The 19,872-nt window shown below is 37.8% G+C and overlaps 1 protein-coding gene and 1 long non-coding RNA gene across 4 annotated transcripts in view; one reads left to right on the top strand and one right to left on the bottom strand.

Annotated features, from left to right (window-relative positions):
* Positions 1-273: 273 nt before the first annotated feature.
* LOC135077428 (tyrosine-protein kinase Src64B) overlaps positions 274-19,872 on the top strand; it is a 70,100-nt gene continuing 50,501 nt past the window's right edge. For 2 of the 3 annotated variants that reach the window (XM_063971962.1, XM_063971960.1), the window contains exon 1: positions 18,705-18,991. The gene's annotated coding sequence lies outside the window, so the exon portion shown is untranslated. Of the gene's footprint in view, positions 483-18,704; positions 18,992-19,872 lie in introns of those variants that run through there. The other variant, XM_063971961.1, reaches the window with a different exon arrangement.
* LOC135077131 (uncharacterized) lies at positions 11,100-12,431 on the bottom strand. Its single transcript, XR_010258404.1, has 2 exons — positions 12,043-12,431; positions 11,100-11,448 (listed from the first exon to the last, which is right to left on the bottom strand). It is a non-coding gene; the product is annotated as an uncharacterized LOC135077131 (long non-coding RNA).

Genomic DNA, 19,872 nt, shown 5'->3' with positions numbered 1-19,872 from the left:
CATTATCACCATCATTTCTCTTCATTTCAGCCATAGGAACTGCGGAACATAGGCCTCCTCCCCCAATGACTTTTGACTTCCACATCGCACGGTTGGTACCGGCCTGCATCCAGCGCCTTCTTGCTACATTTATCAGTCATCACACGTCGGTGCCTGTTACTTACGAGTACGACCAATAATTTTAAACAGTCTTTGGCGTTTAATTTAAATTGCTTTTAATCTGTGGTGTCGCGGCGTTGTCGTCAATTCGTCATCGATTGTTTACATTTTTTGTATTGTTTCGGAACATTTCGGAATTTCAGCTTTTCAGCCAGTATTTTCAAGTATTTTATGTGATTTAATTTGTATGTTTACGTTAAAACTTTCTAGTGTTTAAAATAAAAAACGTTAAATTAAAGTAATTAATAGTTTGTCTGTCTAAAAAGCAAGAACTCAGTGTAATGCTGTTTATTTCTTCACAGCGGCGTTATTCATTTGTGAATGTAAGTACCTACTTACCGTTAATTATTTTTAATATTTAAAATTAATCGTTAATTAATTTATTTATCGTTTATTAATAATTTTTATTAGCTACTTAATTTTGTTGGAAGAAAAAAATAATGAGGTAAACGGTTATAGGTAGGGTGGGTGATTTTCCTCAAATAGGCATGGTTAATCATAATAAAATTAGAATTAATATTAGAAGCCTCATTTACATAAGAATTAATAATAACACAAAGTAGCAGCTACTTCAGTTAATTTAAGTGGTAATACACACTTAATGACAAGATAGGGGGTGCCCACTCTAAATAATTTTAACAGATTTTAAGCAACTATACATATAAATCATATAATAGCTAGTTACTACCGACCTAAAATACCTACTCCCATCGATTACATAATCGCAATTTTTTTTTAAATTTAGGTAGGCGTATTCATCAAAATAAAATAATAAAAGTAAAAAATAGGTGGTTACCTACATAATATATCTACTGTGTTTATGGTACCCACCTAATTTAAATAATTTCATTATTCATTCAATTTTATTTATTATTAATAATAAATCTGGTTACCCTGATTCGTTGACCCTGGTGGTTTAAGTTAAATTTAAATTACATTATTAGTTCCATGAAAATAAAATGTAACTTAGTAGAAATTGCTACCCTTGATCATTGACTTATCTAATAAAACTTATTGAAAACAGTGTTTAGCTATTTATGTCTTAGACATAAATGCTGTGCTTTTCCTCTAGGTAATTTTACTTATTTCAAGAAGCCTGGCATCAAAGAAATTATTCTACTTACTTAAAAGCATTTGATTTATTTCACAATAAAAAAAAAGTGATTTGTATTCCATTATTTCGCTTTCTAATCAAGAAGTCTACTTAAATAATAGTTCCTACCTTTGCATATTTTATAAAAAACCGATAAAAATAATCTGATAAGTTCCAAGGCAACTGATTTCTTTTGTCTCCAAACCTCTTTGTGATTAGCAGGTAATTATTTTCCCCGAAGTATTGTTATATCCTTTGACAATGTATCAGATAACACAAATAATAATAGGCCCATTCTATCGTAAGTCTTCCCTATCTATGCATATGTGAGATAGAACATTATTTTCGCAGCAGCACATCGACATTCCTATTCTAACGGAACGACTACGCGGCGCCTCCTTTAGGCGCCACTGTTTTGACCTTCCGTTAATATGTACAGTACTCAAATAGAAAAAACAGTACATTTCATACATTAATGATTGAAGGGAAGAACACGATGGCATTCATCATCATCATTTCAACCACAGGACGTCCACTGCTGAACATCTTCTTCTTATTCGTTACGCTCTTGGCAGAGCGGTCGTGGTCACGTTGAGGCGTTATTCACATCGGTTAAAGAGGCGGATACAACTCTGCACGATCTCCCTCCATCTCTCTCTATTGGCAGACTGTCTAGTGCAGTCACATACGCGGTCTCCCACTGCTGATTTCACTTGGTCGGTCCAGCGCATTGATGACCTGCCACGCGATCGGGTTCCTTCGACTTTTCCTTGGACGACCAGTCGTTCTATGGAGTTTTCATCCCGCCTCAAAACATGTCCGAAGTATTGCAGTATGCGCGACTGTACTACCGACACCGAGCTCCTGGAGTATGGACACATTGGTACGGAACTCTGTCCATGATATCCCGAGCATCTTTCTCCAGCAGCACAACTCTAGGGCATATATCTTCCTCTTTTCCATATCGGGTACTGTCCATGTCTCTGCTGAACATAGGCCTCCCCCAATGACATCATCACCACATCGCACGGTTGGTAGCGGCCTGCATCCAGCGCCTTCCTGCTACCTTTATCAGGTCGTCGGTCCACCTTGTTTATGGACGTCTCACGCTGCATCCGGTACGTGGCCTCCACTCCAGAACCTTGCTGCCCTATCGGCCGTCAGTTCTGCGGGCCCTGCTCATTGCCACTTCAGCTTGCTAATCCGTTGGGCTATGTCAGTGACTTCAGTTCGTTTACGAATCTCCTCATTTCTGATTAAAGAAACACCGAGCATAGCCCGTTCCATAGCACGCTGTGCAACTTTGAGCATTAGGCGCCAAAAATTAGATGGCGCCGACTGCAACAGCGTAAATCGTATACCAATTAACTTGGATCATTCACCGCTCCGGCATTCACTCTTTCCGCTACAACAGAAAATGCCGCTAGAGCAGACGAGATAATAAATAAGCCTTGTAAATCTACAAAATGAAAAGTATTTCAGTGTCGGCGTTGGTTTTCTGAAAAAACATAATTATAGTACTTCGGTAAAAAACGATCTACTCGTACAAAATATTATCGGAGCCAAAGTATCGTGTAAGAACGAAAACAGTCACAAGTCTTACTATAATAAAATTTGTATTCTGTTCCCGTCAAGCAAAGACAGACGCTAGGCTGAAGAACGTCACGTTTATCAACTTGATAAAGAGATTAGATTTTTGCTCCCTAGTGACCTGGCTGATCTTGGTCTGCATGACATGGGGGTTGGGAGGAAGAAAGCGGGATGAACGAGTTCAATGAAAGAAATCTATCTGAGCAGTTAGATAATAGAATCAATGAGCTGTTACACTGACCTCTATATTAGACGGCTCGGTCTGATTAGCAGTTTCCAAGATAACTTAATCACTGGGAACCCTCGATTTATAATCCATCGCACGCTTCTCGAAAGCAAAACTATCAAATAATAAACAATTTTGTTAAGAGGAAAAACTGCACATTCGAAATACCTAATTGACGCGTTCAATTATTCTAGAACACGTGTTCAGTGTTACTGTTCGGTACCGTAGAAATAAACCGTGCGTGCAGTCTATAAAACACTTTCCCAAAGCGATATTGGAGAGACGGCTGAACGATATTGCAGAAATAGAATATTAGTTTCTCTAAAAATATATCCATTCGGGCTTCGGAAGCGGCGGTTTAAACGAACATCACCTGGTGAAATGCCGAAGCGCTCCCAACACGAAATCGGTCGACGAACCGGTAAATCTGGGGCACGAAAGCATATTGCCTGAAAATTTTACCCACAAATGCTTCAGCAATTTGCTAGAAAAACATGCCCTATTTCTACGACCTTTTTACTGTATTTGCGCAGGCCGCCTGATTTATAAGGAAGGTAAACCACGTTGATGTTATCCATTTCACTTCTATTAGTGCTTCATCACCGTACTACGTAACTAGGGAGAGATCAGCGAAAGAGCGTAAAACGACACGCCATACAATTTGCATGGATTACGGAAGGTGCTAATGACTAACTGGACCAATGTATCAAGACCCTTGTGAAACACGTAACAAAGAATTAGAAGTGAGTTGCCGAGAGATCGGATAATATTGGACCAGCAGCGGTCATTGATTCACGCATCGGGCTTTAAATGTTGCATTCGTGGAAGTGAACCCATTTGGTTACATCTACATACATGAGCTCAGCAAAAGGTGTCCGACTGTCCGAGCGGTATAAAGATTCCGGTTCTAATTAAAGCGAAGTGAATCAGCGACCCGCTCGCTGTTAATTTGACTAAAATTCGCATTACGTCTAACGGATCACGTTTAGACGTCTGTCTGCAATATTTAATTACTACAATCGTACTTCGACCCTCATTATTTTAACAGTAATGTAGAGTTGTTGACGTTCACTTTAATAATATGATGGTGTTGGTATCCATTAAATAAGAATACGTTTTATGTATCAGTGCAGCAAGCTGTAATCTAGTCGGTATTAAAATATGTCTCTCATTTATAGCGTAATTTCGATATGAAGTTTATGGGCGCATTAAAGGGGTATATCTTACACAACCTCGATGTGACCCATTTCTTCAGCGATACAGTGTTAATCTTGTACATCAATATCCGGAAAGAACGAACGCACGAATGCGTTTCATGACACAGTTAAATTCTTTAGCATGGGCGTAATGTTCCTTCGATTCGATATTGTCCTGATCTGCATTGTCTTGAACACAATTGCTCGAATTTCATTCCATCCATTTATCATAAAATTCATTGAAGTTATGCAGAATATTTCAAATAATTCCTTTCATAATAGCTCGCTTGAGCGAAATGTGAGCTACAAAACCAACAGCAATATACGCGAGTTTTTCGAATGTAATTTACCCGTAGCAGAAATGATATTTTTAGAAATCATGATACAAATAAAACATTCACGTTCACCTTTCACTCTTAGTGCCTGCATATATTATTACCACATTAATGGAGCAACCGTGCTAGTAACAGATGGCAAAAAAGGCATCTATTCTAATTCTTGCGACCTCGAAATAGCAACGGTGATAAATATTGGATTGGGGTGAACCCAAGCCCTAAGCTGCGCAGTCCATTCATTCTGTGGCCAAGTGAGAATTTCCCAAAATACCGTGGCGTGGAGCAACGGCCGAGAGCTCAATGGTATTATTATAGACCTCATCCATTATGCACATAGTGGAGGCCAATCGGAAGCCGGGCAGTAAATGAAAATCGTTACCAGTCGCTAAATCTGGAGCGGAGGAAGAAGATGCAAATAGACCATCATTTGCGGAAGGGGAAAGGGTTAATCAGGTTTTGGTTTATTGATTTTGGAAACAAACGTCTCCCCAAAAACTTTTTCGTGCAAAATGTTTCCAGGAGGAACCGTACGGCTCGCACTGAGAAAAACTTATCAGATCATATAGAGCTAAGCATCTAACTCTACACGACCTAACTTTACGCCTTAGTTAAAACTAGCTTTCCGCCCGCGGCTTCGCCCGCGTGGAATTTTGTCTGTCACAGAAAAACTTTATCGCGCGCGTCCCTGTTTCAAAAACCGGGATAAAAACTATCCTATGTTCTTTCCCGGGACTCAAACTATCTCTATGCCAAATTTCATCAAAATCGTTTGCGAGGTTTAAGCGGGAAAGCGTAACAGACAGACAGACAGACAGAGTTACTTTCGCATTTATAATATTAGTTGGGATATGTGGCATGACCGTTTCGCTGTCGTCATATAAACGTAAGGTGAAAAATGTATTCACTGTTAATTTTTGTTATCCAATAATTCTTATAGCAACAAACAGTAAAAGTCAAATAATTAAAATAAAATGGATCTTTATTACCTAGGTCACGTCTATAACTAAACAGACTAAAATCATTGGATTGGACTTTGATCATGTGCACAATAAAACAATTTAGACGCTTAAAATGGAATCAATGATGCTTGTTTAATTTTAAATTATAGACGACAACAATGTTTTCACTTAACATCGCGGACCAGTTTGTAAAAAGAAAAGCAAACAGTCTGGAGTCGAGTTTATGGGTGCGTGGGCGCATGGGCGCGGTGCTTCGGCAACTTATGCTCTCTAATAACGAGAAAGTTTCGAAATAGCTCGCGAATTGATATCGATGTTAAAAGTTTAGTTAGTCATGCAATGTATTTCGTTCACTCCAGTATTTAAAACATCGTTGAGTCTAAATTTCGATATCATTGATCTTTACTTATATTAAATACTCGTAACTTAAGTAGCTACTTAAAATAACAATTTAAAGTATCAAGTTGCATTATCATAAACAGTTACGTAAGTATGCCGAGAAGCAGAATTTCCTGGAAAGTGCAGTTGTCATTACAAATATAATTTGTTGCATGGTTTGGTAAGTCATCCCACGCGAGCGGCGGCTCCGTAAATTATCATAGTCTGGGTTTCGCGTTCCGACACTTCCGACTCATTGGCTCAACCGTCAATTTTATTGTTTGTTATTATGTGCCTACTTACGAGTATATTACAATCAGACTATCCATCTACCTCGGTTATTATGTATTTCGATTCCTTCTTTTGCTATGATCGCTGCTTGGTCACCAACAAAAGAATTTCCACTTCCAAGGTACCCAGCATCTATTTCTTAGAATCTCATTTATTTTCTTGCACAGGAATAAAACTGGCAATGCATTTGCAGTTCACCTGAGTGAGAATGGTTAGCTTAAACTTTATGAGAATTGCAACAATTTCAAGGAATATATTCTCTTTCATTTGCCAACAAAGTTAAAATGTGAACATTGGTTAGGTATTATAAATACTTACGCAGCTCATTTATTCGGATAACAGCTTTCTGCTGCTACCGATACCACATTTCCGCGTCGTTTTGTGGCGATGAAGTTAAAACGCCGAGGTATGCAAACGATAGCGAGCTTAGCAAATCTCGGAGATTTTCTGGAATTAGTTGAGATATATTATTAGACGTTTTATAGCGGAAATCGGCGGAATATAGCTAAAGTTACGCTATCTATTAACATATTCCAGCTTAATGATTTTCAAGGCATATGAACTTAAAATATTTTAAAGTAAACTAATAATCGGGCGATTATCACTTTAGAAAGCAGTGAGAGTACTTTATCGTACTCTTAAATGTTAATTGAACCTGAATCTGGCTCATTAAAACTATTTAAAATATAATCTGTGTAAACTCAAAAATTCTCAGACAGAAATTTAAAATTTTTAACCCGAGCACTCGAAATATTTCGTTAGCTACTAATTACTTTATTATGGAAACCTTTTAGTCTCTTTTGATATTTCGTTTTCGTATTATTTTATAAATGTCTGCTTGGGGACCATTGCAGACGGTCAGCATTAGCAAACTTGGACATAAATAAATAAATAAATAATAATCTAATCTGTGCTCCTAATAGTGGGAGGTAACGTAATCCCGCTAACATGTTACATCTTCCCAATCATTTTGTGCATCTCCAGTAAAAGTTAGTGAGTGTGGCTTAGCAATTATTCAGCGAGTTAAAGTTTACTCGTAAAGTTAGTCATTGCGACTACTCCAACTTGGTTAACCGTTTTGTGGACACGCGAGAATAATGTAAAACTGTTTTGGATAGGCGTTTATTTATCCTGTATGTGAAATATTATTATGATGAACTTAACTTCCTTTGCTTTCAAGGTCAATTATTTTAATATTTTCATCGTTTAGATAAATAATATCCTGTTATACCATAATCATTGTAGGAGGTATCTATTGAAAAAACTTTTAAAACCTGAATTCAAAAAACAGCAACAGTGATAAACAAGTTCGTTGGCCGGGTTTACCGTTTATAAATGATAATAAATTCAGAAATAGATGAGATTTGTTAAAAATAACTGTACATGTGCAGAGAGAACTAGCCAAATTGGTCGCCAAGTAGGGAGAGAATTGCCGAAACGATTTGAATAATGGCGTGCCTCGGCATCACAGTCCCAAATTTGGACGACTGGATATCAAAGTCTCTTTTCCATTTTAGGCGTAATGAACCGACAACCATGCTGTCTACACAGTCAGGCCTAGAGGCGGATAAAGCCACTCATCGTCCCCATTATGTTTTCGTTGAAACCTATTGCGTAAAAGTGATAAGCTAATTCTGATGTTTTCCCTATTTTCAATTTGTAATATTAAAATTTGTATCCTGTATCGCTGCTATGAATCAATAAGCATACATGTATGGTGTGGTGGCGGAACCTGTGAACAATCGGAATACGCGGAATCGAGGCTATCGTACACAGCGTGGAGAAAGGCTCTTTCAGGGGTGACCGACTCCCGATGTCACACGTCATTGTTCATATAACAGCAGCCAGGTGGAACTAGCGGATATCCCATTAGTTGTTCCGAATAACTGTGTCAGGTCACTGGAATATCAAAGTTTGCGTTGCCTTAGAATGCACGTAAATGTTCTACTTAAGCGAAAAGTCCTTATTCGTGCCGTGTCCCGCTTTCCCGTTCGTCATTAAGGCCGTATCCATTGCCCCAAATGCAAACTCTCGCCGAGTCACCTGAAATTTTACAGCCCATTGAAAACGCTGCAGATAGAGCGTAGTATTGCGCTACGTAGATTGCGATCGCAACTGCAGATAGCATAATCCATTAACCGCCACGCCAGTAACGTCGTTACGTTCCGGCACTGAATTTACATAGAGACGAACGATGAAAATGTATTTTCATTCACACCCAAATTCCATGCAGATTTTGTTTCAGCGCCCCAATTAGTAGCATAATAAATAAGCACTGCCAATGTAATCTCGCAATAATAATTTACACTATGAAAATATTTCGAATAGGTACTTAACTACTTACCTACACTAGATCGCAAGATTTAGGCAGATTATCTTCTACAAAAAATCTGCAAATTAGTTTGTGAAGCGTGAAATTGAAGAATCGTTGCGTAGTACGTTTTACTCCTTTATTGCCATTGTGCTTGATTGGACATGTGTGCCACTGTTGGTCTAGTTTTCAAACGCTGCACTTGTTTTCTTGAAAACAATGCTGGTTAATGACAGGTCATATGAGCCATTCACACATAGCGAAATCGTCTAGTGTTGAGTAGAGTACTAGAGTCTAGACTGGAATACGTTAGCTTTTGTATCGGTGTACTAAAATTACTATCCTGGGGCGAAAAAGCGCGTTGAAAAGTGAAGTATCAAACGCAAATGAAAGAGGTGTCTGTCTGGCAGCAAAATGTCAGTTGGAGTCATGAAAAGTGTATCATTGTAACATTGAAGCCCTGTTTTATAGGGGTGCCCCTCCAGCGAGCGTGAATGCATCCCATTTGATATGCTCAAAGCAGCGTTTTATTCATTTTCACCGTTTTATTTCACGGGATTTTTTTCGAAATACTAACAAGTAAGTTAAAATTTGCGCTGTTATTGCTAACCCTCTGACATTATGATTGATAGACAGGTCTAGTATGAAATGTAATAAATATACAATTGAGTTAAATTTTTCCTAACTCAAAGAATATGGGTAATATTAGATTCTTGAAATAAAACTTACAGAAAAATATGCTTCATTTTTGGAGTCTGAGTTGATTAGATTCCTAATACAGTTTCAGCAAATTAAGGAAAGATTTTGTTGATTAACAATGTTTTGCTATTAACTATCACTTCTTTCGTTTGAACTTCCCAAAAGCTTGAGAGACTAATGGAAATTCTGAAACAATGGCATTAAGCTCCCTTCCCGTTCTGTAAAAAAACGACAGGAAAGACTCGTTTTTATACCTTCGTAAGCACATCAGAGCCGAGTGAGTGCCTAAGGTGATTCAACAACCGATTCTGGGTCAACGAGTTCAACTTGGTCAAGGAGCCTTACATAGGTGATAACTGACGTGTCATCTCGTACAGATTTCGCCCTCATTTCGGCCTTAAAAATTATACCTCTTCTAGTCTACCTCTACCCGTCTCTAAGGCCATAATCAATAGGGATTAGCTAAGTGAGCAAACACGTTCCATTTTGGTACTTACGGTTGCTCAGCATTAGTCGTAATTAAGGTCGAACGAGCATTGGGTTTGCGAATGAAATTCTATTAATCTTTAAGAGAATGTCACTGAACTTTCTCTCACATTACATTTCTTAAACATATTTTCGAGGGTCCATCGACGAGTATAATAGTTGCTCACTCAGTCACTACTTAATTTGCAATGCTTCTCTCAAAGGCCGCTCTATTCGTGACATATCCGAAATTAGATTTATCTGGCGGTGAAAATTTCGGGACACTTTTGTTCCCAAAATGAAACGTCAAATGCAAGCGGAGGCGGTGAATTGCCAATAACCGCTTTCAAGTCAAATATTAAATCGTCAAATCATAAAAGTTAACTTGTTATTCTACAAAACATGTTTGTTATTAACCTGACCCAGCCAAAAGCGACTTAATTTCATGTGCTCGTGGTCCATCAAAATCTAGTGAATCACTTTTTCTCTATCGTGTTACTTATTCATATTATGTATTCTGTTTAGTAATTTAACATTAGATAGCAAGGTTGTTTCTAGTTGTCCTGATTGTAATTAATTATCGCAGTGTGGTCTAGACAATAGATTTGCTCAGAGCACCACTGATGCAATATGATAGGCGCCGCAGCCGTCGAACCGCACCGCCTACTTACTGCGAGATCTAAATTGGATATTATGTTTACCATTTCATTTTAGATTCGATCAAGCATTTTATCTTTGAGGTCTTCAAGTTCATTTAATTTAGACGAGTGTTGACTTTATCGCCCGTTATTTAGTATTTTAGGACCTCTTCAAAAAGACTTTCGGTTGGTTCATCTAATTTACGTATAGCATTGTAATATTACCCTTGTACTCCAAATGAGTCTCAAGGCATCTGTGCCATCTAATTTGCAGGCGCGTACCCCAACAATAGTTTATTGTAGTCAAAGTGAATAACAACGTGCAGGCAGGTGCGGACGAAGTTTTTGCCCCCGGCACCGCTCTCTGGGTCAACAGGTTCACTTGAGTACCAGCTTGGAACCGCCAAGTCTCTTACCCACTCACTTAGAAACGCTATACGTTACGTAGTCTTAAAATTGAACCCTTTTGAATGAGCTGAGCGCAGAAATTGCAAAAGTTAGCAGTAATTTAATTTATCGTTCCTCAAGCTAGTTATTACGCCGGCGACGTCTTACAACGGATGTCCGATGATCTATTGTTTCGTCTGTGACTTTGTCTGAGAATTTCGACCAGATAGTTCTTCTGTAGAGAAGCTACTTGAAATTCTCGCTCTTTTTGTTCAATGAGTTCACACAAATTCCAGTAACTTGTCACGGTTAGAGGCTTTAGAGCCATGACATAATTAGAATTTAGAGTTAATTAGTTAAATAAAAGATAGATTTAAGTTAACAAGTCATTTATTGCAATTAAGAGTAAGAGACCTTAAGGGTGTGGGTTACGAGCTAACTATCATATCGCACGAGATTCGTCACCGGGGTAGTATATTCAAACCACTGTCCTCGCTAGCATTGATGGTTATGTGGTTTGGTTCCTCGCTGGTGGTGAGCCCGCAGGGTCGTCGACGCGCCAGACGGTTAGGGACCGTACGCACTGTGGTGTAGGGCCACTTAGAGTGTGCGTACGGGCCGTCCGACACGACAGGCAGCTCTGCCGGGTTGAGGAGCCAGGTGGTGGTTTCGGTAGTGGTGAGATGGCCATTTGTAGTGAGGAGAAAGGTGAAGATGAACCCTGCAAATCAAAGCGGACACTAAAGCAGTTGCTAGCTTTTGTCCGTTTGACTGCGACATCAAAATACTAGCGAAGCAGATGGAATGATTTTGGTAATAAATGGTGATGTAATGATGTGGCAGTCAAACAGAATTACAATAGGTGCAGTGAAAGTGATTGCAGTGAAGTAGGCAAAATATTAAATTATGTAGGTAGAAGATAATTTAGCATATCATCTATGTAGGCAATTAATTTATGGAACAATATAGGTAGGTAGTAATTTAGAATTATTAGAACAGTAGAATAAGATTAGAATAGTTCAATTTAGCAAATTAAATAGATTTTAGAAAGTGTCGTTACAGTACGAACAAGGTCATGTAAGGTCATGACGTGTCGATGTCATTTCGTAAAATCGATTCATTTAATATTTTATTATGTAATAAGATGTAAAATATTACGAGTAACAATTGTAGCAACAGTTAAAATTACGAAATGACATCGTCCAGATACACTGAGCACATGGATTGCACATTTGAAGAACAAAATGGCGGCTAGGCACTTACATTTAGCACAAGTATAAAAACTAGGCATTAAAAATACTTTTGCAACACTCACCCGGTAGCGGGGTTCACCAATACGCGATTACATATTTGTAGTTTTATAAGGTTACGTACATCGCGGGTCCGGCGGTGACGGACAGCGATACGTCTGTGCTCAATAACGCTCTGGCTCGGACTAGGAGACGCGGCGGGAGCATCGCGGCCGTAGGCGCGTCGCTTGCGCATACATAAAAAACAGCCCGCCCGCTCGACAGAGAACAAAAGAAATCTCGAACAACTTGTTTCGCGCGGGTTTGCTTGTAGATTTATTATTTTATTTATTTTATTAGTGTAGAACAATATGAATTATTTAATTAAGTTATTTAGTTAGGTAGTTTACGTAGATTTAGATATATTATTATTTAAGTTTATTTATTTAGGTAGATAATAGTAATTAAATTAGAATTTAGATCTAGAATTTAGATCAGCGGTAACGCTAACCGTTACAAACTGACTAAAGTTATTAAGTTTTTAATGTAATCGCTTTTAATTGCTTTTTGTTCCAAGTAATTAACACGCTTTAATATATTCTGAAGTATTCAATACTTTCACAAATGCCATTCCTTACATACAATTAACTTGTCAAACCTGCGTTGAATCTAGTTCCTAAAATCAAAGATAACTGTATATGACTGTCATGCAAAATGTTACCGTAAAGCGTGCAAATAATAGTCGGGGGAAGATCCAACGGATACATTCAAAGTTTTATTGAAATAAATTGTTGAATAAGGATACTTTCTTATTTAAGATACCAGTCACTAGCTGATATTCATACTAAGGCATGCTAAAATTGTTTGGACGATTTTAACTTGGTTCAAGTTGATTGTGCTGCGTTCACCCGCGCGTCGTATTGATTTTTGTTATTTGCATCCCGTCTGCTCCTGTGTACATCTGCAGCTATTGTTGGATTGGGTGTGATATCCATTTATGGTTCCGCCGAAATGTACGCTAAAAGTTTTGGACAAAATTTCGATGTCCCAGCGTAATGAATTAGATTTCGTTTTAATTTCAGTTGTCAACTCAAATCCTTTGTTGTCTGGTGAAAGGTATTCAAAAATATTTTGTGATTACTCTTTCATGGCGATTTATTTAAAAAACATTGAACGTAATAGATATAAAGTAGGCAGTTTGTTTATCATCACATCATCGGGACTAATTTTGTTTGTTTTGATCTCAATTTTATTAGTAAACAAGCATTGTTTACACGAGACCCAGTGGAGGTGTTATTTCGACACCAACCTGAAATACCTTCCGCCTCGAAATAGTCCCGTTTACGTGTGCCTGTATTTAGGTCGCGTCCGCTCCACGTATAATTATCTTTCCCGATGTCGTCGCTCCATCACCCACGGAGTCCGTAATGTCTCTAGGAGTGCCACTGATATGACGCATTTATTAGTGTTCATTACTATGATGGGCATCAGTCTATAATGGATTGTTAGCAAACTCGTCTTCAAGCTGATTTTCGTTTAACGAGTCTTCTTAATTACACATTTTTGCCATTCAATTCGTTGTCTCTTTATTATTGACGTAAATATTATGTTCTTAAATCATTTATATTTTATAGGCCTTTGTTGTTGTGATCATCTTCTCACAAGTTCATTTCTTCGAAAGATAGCACGGCTGAAGAAGTCGCTAGTTACACAGTGATTAATGCCGCGACTGGAAAATCAAAGCTTTCATTAAGTCGTGCGAGCCAGGTGAGTTATAGTCCCCACCAAGTGTAATCTTCCAAAGCGGCACTTTGATGGTATCGCCTCCTGTCTTGGGTAAATTGAGTAATTACCGGCTGAGATTACTCAGTAATTTGAGGGGCGGAAGGTATCGATCACCGTATTAGTAGCAAACACCCGACGCGACTTGCCTTGCCAACAGTTCATTTACTGATGATGTACATTGATAGACCACTAAATAACATTTAGTGCGTCTGTGTAATGTTTGTGGTCCTTCAATGACCTTTCACTCCTTCGTCACATTCACGTGTGGTTTGAAAATTGAAATGCTACTTATTCGTGTAACTGGAACTGGATAAATAAATCTGTTATGTATTGTGTATCATAACCATTTGTTTGTAACCAGTTTCTGGCGACTCAAACAAGTTAATAACGACTTCGTAATGTGTTTCTTCCATTAAAGATGCGATTAAGTAAACAATATTTTTAACTGTACTTTTAAGTTTTAAAGTAACAATTGTTGTAGATAGTCTATCATTTAAATACTTCTTGGAAATAATTTCAATTAAAGTAGAAGGGAGGTTTGGTATTTTTATTCTCTCTCTTTATCATGGAATTTCTTACCTGTGTCACATTTTGCACTAATTCGTCTAGACAGACAGCTGTAATATGTAAGCGCTCGCCCTTTTTAGAGATCTGGGTAGTTCAGTGCTCCGTCTGCCCTCGCATTGCCTTTCAGAGATTCAATAGGCCGTTTACTATCGTCTGCGACCTGGCACACATAACTTTATTCGGCCATTAATATTGACGCTGAATCATTACCAATTTTTCAGACTAATCTGAAACTCAATCCTCAATATCTTCTATCAACATCTTAATCTTGGAGCTTTGGAGGTCATGTTCACAGAAGTCAATGAACGCCGTAATATAAAAACCCCAAATTCTACACGAGCTGATTTTGGACAAAGACCGTTACGTATGTTAAGATGGAATATTAATTGACACAATCGTCTACCAAATTAGTAATCTTTCAGTGCCATTAATGTCGAAACGCCATTTACTAATTGATAACGAAATAAGATTTCCAGTGTTCTTTTCGGATGGCCGTGGAATCGGTAATAATTCTGACGCTTCAAAGAGTCGTCACGGCGTATTATCGCATTGTATTCATTGCTTGAGCTGTGACTGACGAATGATGTCATTTGCAAAAAGTTGGATTTGAGTATAAATAAATAGGTTACGGTACCAAGAACGAACTTGGTTGATACTACTCCAGTGCTAATTCTTACAAATTCTTGCTGAGATTGTGTTGGAAATCCTATCCAATTTATAGATAAACCGTTATTAATAACACAATTTACGATGTTAGTTGATATTGTTAGCTTGTTAGTTACATTTACAAACTAAAGACTTTTTAATTCTTTTAATCACCAATCAAGCTGTTTGTTTTCCTGGTTAATATTTCGAAACCGTTATAAATAACAGTAGCTACAACAGTAATCTCCAGAAAACATTGAATAAAACACACAGACTAATGCTACTTTTTACATAATTTAGTGTTAGGATTAGTTTTATTAGTCGTCTTAAGTCGCGTTGGATTCTGGCATGCCGTGGCCGTTAAGCAAATGTGCTCCACCCACATCTGCTGCCATTTGCTTTGGAGAATGCAGCGGGTAAGCTATTAGGGGAGGGCCCTCATTGTCACGTGCTACGTTTAGAATAGAATTGCGTATTATTGTTATTACACCTACGCAAAATCTAAAGAGAATGAACTGCTCATTTCATTTCTAAAAAGTAATTAAATTGTTTTTGTTTTCTACGTTGCCGTGATTATCTTGAGCTTGGATAAAATAACAAAATATTTACGATGCCGAGAATACGAAGACATAAAAGGAAAATAAAAATAAAGGTGAAATTCTGAAAGCTTTTCATTAGATTTGTTGAGCATGTAAAGATAATGCTTCGTTAAACGTTCTCTTGTATGTGACGTTAGAAATGGGCTTTAATGTAGACAAATATTTTGGATGCTCGACAAACGGACAAGAAGGACCGTTTAAAACTAAAGTTATTTAGGCTGAGTTGCACCACCTGACTTTAACGGTAACTATGACGAGAACCGGAGCTTTTTGTATGGAGTTTGACAGATTTTTGACGTTTGTCAAAGTTGCCTTAGTGGATACAAATTATTGGTCATCTTCGGTTTAATAGACGAGGAACCTAACATAATTTACAATCTTGAGATATTTTTGTCCCGTGTGGCTTGCAAGCAATTTTCCTTGATGAGCCCTCGCCGTCTTGCCATTAAGTGCATACAATCTTCCCGCATTATCCTTACCTCGTCTAACAGTGACCCAATTACCGTGTAAGCACTGTCTTCCGCAAGAATTACTCGTATATTTCTGTAATTCTCAAAGTCCACTTTGGTTCTTTGTTTACAAACAAGTTTAGATTTACAGTTAACTATTTTAAGTAGAGTGTTGCATTCTGGTGCTATATTTCCTATGTTGAGTTCTTCTGGGTAACTGATGTTTATTTTCAGGCTACTTTTAAGTAAGTAAACTAAGCCTAAAATTAAAATGCTTTTCATTTTCTTGTTAGCTGAATATGATGGAATTCTAACTAGACCGTTAAACTTGTTTACAGTGGATTTTAATGCTAGTGATTATACCTTTCTTCTGGGAAACACTATACCTTCAACAGCGTGTCGTCTATAAAGATAAGACATTTACGACTGCAATACGAATAAATAATCACGAATAGTATGTGTATTAACATAATTTATTTACTTACCAGAAAGAAACGTCACTGTCTAAGATAGAATATTCAAAAGAATTGATAACGGACAATATTTTTCAGAGACAGTGCAAAATACCATCGAAGTACAATAGTATGTCACAAAAAAGTGATGTATGGCTAAAGATGACAACGTCATAGAGATTAGACGATGCCGAATGTCAAAGGCAATCGATACCCACAGCGATGGGTAAAGTTGAGACCTGCCGCACACGCCGAATCGCAATAAATCTCCTTTATGTTTGCTTACCAAGTGTCGCCTAAAAATACAACAAGCGAATTCTGACTATTTCGGCGGAGTCCGATCGGCACGTTTGTGGTGCTCGGGCGTGGCCCTCGTATATTTTTATTGCCTCACTTTGTCGGCGTAGGGATACTTAACTTTCGCACAGCGTGGTGTGCCGTTTGTTCTTGTTACACCTTGACGATTTGCGTAGCATTGGGTTTATTGCCTTTTTCTTCAAGGTAAATGAAGCGCTCTAGAATGCTCCTGATGTACAGATTATAACGGCACGTCAAGCTAGACACAGTCATTGAGTTATAATGTACTACGTAGTAATATTACTTCAATGGACACAGTGGCTTCTTATGTACTTAGTAGTAGAAGCTATTTTACAACAAAAAATTATAGTCTGATGTGCTGCTGTCCGTACATTCTCCTTTACGAATCTAACGCATGGTTAAACAAAACAATTAAACGCGACCGATCGTCACGAAAGATTGAGGACAAAAGTTGGGCTCATTTGGGATCCTTGAGTAACACTGCAATTTATTGCTGTTTTATTTCCAGCTGACTCAGCTTTAGAAGACGACTCAATTCTATGAGTCAATAAGTATCTTTGAAATTTCGTTTTTGTGTTTTTTCCTTCCCGTTTTATCATTTGAACAATCATGAACTATGGGATGCAAATGAATCGAATAAATTAATGTTTATAACGATTCCAGCATTACCTTTATAAACACCACGTTCTTGGAATAACAATTGCTTGATCTTGATAAATACTTAACACGTTTGCTGCTTTCGAAAATAGATTTTATCCTTACCCCGGCAATATTCGCGATGGAAGTTTATTTTTGGGCTGCGAATAAAACTTGACAGGATAGCTGAGTCAGATTTCTTTTACTGAATGAATAAGAAATAACAATTGAAAGCAATGTTACCGTTAAGAGTTTGTAAATTTCCTAGGAACTTTCTAATTTAAAAATATCATAAAGCTGTTAAAGTAACAGAAAAAATATTTCAAAAATACGCTTGGACGCCATGAAAAGTACGTCATCCAAGTTTGGAGTAGTAAACACACTTATGGCACCACTCAACGCCATGATTTTAAAGTGGAAACGATCATAGTGAACGCTTTTTAGCTATTGGCGTTAACCATTATTTTGAAGTTATCTTTTCCATGCTATTTTCTGCTATTGCTTTTTATGTGCTATTTTTCCATTTCGTTAAATGATTTCAGCTTTATAAAGTTGTTTGTGACTTGTCACATTTAATAAATTTTCAATTTCAGTCTATTTATTAGCTTTCGCAGTTACGCCACGATAAAGTAATACTTTTTCTGTGCTTGTTTATTTTGGCGCAAGCCATCTTAACTAGACCAGTAAAGGAATTTATAATACCTGAAAGCACTTTACGACGTGCTTCGAATAAAAAATATATTTATTTTGGAAATTGGAACTTTCAACTTGGAACTTTCTACAGAATCAATAACATCTTTTCTTAGCTAAAATTGTTACCTTTATTCATAATATCGATTTTACGGCTTTCTTCCTTAGCTTAATTGTTGGGTCAATTTTCAGTCCCATGTGTTTCTCAAACGAACCCGAAACGTCTTTATGCTTCGAAAGATTTATTATTGCTTATACATCTCCATCCTTCGTCTCATTGTTTATTTTTGTAACCGTATTGTCAATAGACATCTGTTTTGGTAGCTCCGCTCCTCATTGTCAGTGACGCCGGTCCTAATGAATCTGTTTCAAATTCCAAATCCATTCCGTTTCATGTTGCCGAAGTTTTGAAAGTATTACATATTAGGGAGGTCATTCATCTTTATTCGGGGGCTTTGCATTTGGTATCTCCAGGTTTGTGTGTTCGTTATCATATCAGCAACAGTGACACAAGGCTGGTTCGACGCCTTTACGAGCGCCCGACGCGCGCGCCCCCTGCTGCGTCTCCCCTCTTCCCAAGTAACACTGATGCGATGCAGTCGCCATTCAGTCGCGGACGGTGCCACACGTCGCGTCCCGAAGAAAAGCTTCTCGTGATCGAGCTTTGTCTATATTTTAATGATGTGCCATCTGCTTCTTCGTTTTGTATTACACTTTGAGCGTAACTGAACAAATGCTGTGAACCTGTGCCCAACTGTTTCGACGTATTTTGTCTCTACATAGTGGTAGTTAACGGTTTCGGTGGTGTCGCTATCGTTTATTTTAACCAAGTTCGTGACAGTGTTTCAATTCTGGGATGTTTATGACGCTGTAAGATCATCTACAATAATTCAGGTACATTACTTTTGTTATTTTTAAAATAGAATATGAATTTAATGCTAATGTAAGCATAACCTTTGGTCTGAGGACTGAGGACGCTACACAATTTGATGCCCTCAAATTAGTATTAGTTAAAATTCTTAGAATTCGTTTATTATTCCGTCTGTGATGACATTAATATTTAATTATCCCACGATCCCACGGACGGAGGGTGGGATCGGTGTGCGGAAACGAGACGGCTAAACCCATACACTTTTAGAGGGGTTGTTGCCTGCCAGCATTTTGTGTTAGTCCGTCACACTATAGGGATTTACGTGTGAATATAATGCTTCGGTTATCTATTCATCGTGTATTTGGAAACCATTCTCGTTATTGCTTTCATTACCAGGAAGTTTTTAAGTGCCCCCATTGTTCCACGGAGCTTTATCTATAATCCAGTAATGGACGAAAAAGTATTTCAATTAGGCAGTATATCGTTTCATTCTATTTACATGGGCGTTTGTCTTCATTTGTTCCGTTAATGATAAATGACTTCAAAGCAATTGGATCGTGAGATCGTACTTCATGCCTGTCGAATGTTAAACGATGAGCCCAACCCCCGAGACCTACATCACGCAAGTTTTAACATGAACACACCAGTTTTGACGTGTTCAAACACGAACTTATCAAAATTCCCAGCCCTGTTGTTGTGCGACTATCTAAACATTTAACTGAATTAGTAAAAAATAACTGTATTGTTTCTTATCTAGTTGTGTGAGTAACTTAAGTAGGTATGCTGTCTAATAACTTATGCAATATAACATTAAATAACTTCACATTTCTGTTATGTATACTTTCTTACTTAACAATAGCTTCATTAATTTCACACATGCATTAAATAATAAGCTCTAAATGAG

This window comes from Ostrinia nubilalis, chromosome 13, assembly GCF_963855985.1.
Source record: "Ostrinia nubilalis chromosome 13, ilOstNubi1.1, whole genome shotgun sequence".
Classification (NCBI taxonomy): Eukaryota; Metazoa; Arthropoda; class Insecta; order Lepidoptera; family Crambidae; genus Ostrinia; species Ostrinia nubilalis.
The sequence above is the reverse complement of the archived record's forward strand: the minus strand, read 5'-3'. Positions and strand labels throughout refer to the sequence as shown.